This window comes from Sinocyclocheilus grahami, unplaced genomic scaffold (assembly GCF_001515645.1).
Source record: "Sinocyclocheilus grahami isolate Dianchi unplaced genomic scaffold, SAMN03320097.WGS_v1.1 scaffold643.1, whole genome shotgun sequence".
NCBI classification, from domain to species: domain Eukaryota; kingdom Metazoa; phylum Chordata; class Actinopteri; order Cypriniformes; family Cyprinidae; genus Sinocyclocheilus; species Sinocyclocheilus grahami.
The window spans coordinates 421,269-423,107 of record NW_015505822.1 but is presented as its reverse complement, the minus strand read 5'-3'; the positions used below and the strand labels follow the sequence as shown (position 1 = coordinate 423,107).

Here is a 1,839-nt window from a genome sequence, read left to right as displayed (position 1 = left end):
TCTCTCTCTCTCTGTGTGTGTGTGTGTGTGTCTCTCTGTGTGCGTGTGTCTGTATCTGCGTGCGTGTGAGTGTGTGTATGAGTGTGAGTGAATGAGTGTGTGTGTGTCTGTGTGTGTGTGAGTGTGTCTCTGTGTGCGCGTGTGTGTGTGAGTGAGAGAATGTGTGTGTGTGTGTGTGTGTGTGTGTGTGTGAGAGAGAGAGAGTGTGTGTGAGAGAGAGTGTGTGAGTGTGTGTTAATTTGTTCAGCCTAATCTTATAATGGACTAAAGCTCAGTTTGATAGATCAGATGATGCAGTATGAGCATGCATGGGTTCTTCACACCTCTGGACTCCTTTTAACGAACATTTAACGGCTCACAAACGCCTGAGCCGCATCAACCTATCAGAGCGCTCGTGCCACCGCTGGCCTGGAAACCCAGCGTCTCCAGCGAGAGTAATCACCCCACTCTCCGTAACGAGGACAGCCGGGGTCCCACTGCAACCCAGAGCTCTTATTTTACCTCACACACGCTCAGAGTCACAGTCAGGCGGTCACAGCGATGCATGAGACGGAATAAACATGCAAATGTTGTAATAAAACCGTGTGGTTATTGAAATGTGACATATGTTATGCGCACAGAGATGCATAAGGTTTCATAAATCATGCACAGATAGCACAGTGGCTTTTCATCGCAGCCAAACAAAATTTAATGCAAATCAGCACCAGTGCACATTTCACACATTACAAAGTGTGCAGTCATAACTATTTTTTTATTAATTATGTTCTCACTTTTTGTTTGTTCTTAATTTTGACACCAAAGTCAGAAAATATGCACCCATATATACAGGGTGTCCATGTGTTGCTTTTAAATCAATTCATTCATTTTATTATTATTTTTTTTAAATATTGTATTATTTTGTTGATTGTATAATTGAGGGTACTGTCACAATCATGGTACTAAAATCACATTAATATAGATTATTCTTAAAATCACTGTCACGGCTGAAGAGCCATCCACTTTTCTTTAGTTGATTTATTTAATTAATTAAAAATGTATTTTTAAAAAGAAGAAATAGAATCAACCTTTTTATTGCTTTAATTGTAATTATTTATCTCAACATTTTAATTTAATGCTAATTTGCACTCATTATGAAGTGTGCAGTCATAACTTATTCTAGTTTTGTTATTAAATTTGTGTCTTTCATTTTTTTTTTCATTTTGACATTAAAATCAGAAAAGATGCATCCATATAGACAGGGTGTTCATATGGTGTGTGTGTGTGTTTTTAAAAATCATCATACAGACAGGCAGACACACACACAGACAGACACACACAGACAGACAGACAGACACACACACACACACACACACACACACACACACACACACACACACATATATATATATATAATTGAGGACACTGCTCCAACCACGCTTATTCTTAAAGTCTCTGCATCTTGGTAATAGTGAAAAATGATTAATTAATATGAACTTTTAAAAAAATTGTACCACTTTAATTTAATGCTAATTGGCACTAATTATAAAGTGCGCAATCATAACTTATTCTATTTTTATTACATTGATTTGTTTAAAAAAAAATTGTAATCAACGTATTGATTGATTGATTGAATTTAAAGTGTATTAAATAAGGCAAATAGAAGCAACCTATTTACATCTTTAATTTTAAATAATTGTAACTTTTTAATTTTATCATTCATCATACATATGTCTGAAAGTACTACAAATACACTCACTCCCGATCATTGTTTTGTTTTATTTTTTTTAATTCTTTCTGACTTTACAGAAATTCCTTTGTAGGTTCCAAAAATTGCACCATAGCCCGAACACTGCAGTCCAG

The 1,839-nt window shown here is 35.7% G+C and overlaps 1 protein-coding gene across 1 annotated transcript in view; it reads left to right on the top strand.

Annotated features, from left to right (window-relative positions):
* Window positions 1-1,839, top strand: part of LOC107558358 (CLIP-associating protein 1-B-like) — a 16,075-nt gene that overhangs the window by 8,388 nt on the left and 5,848 nt on the right. The gene's annotated exons all lie outside the window — the stretch shown is intronic.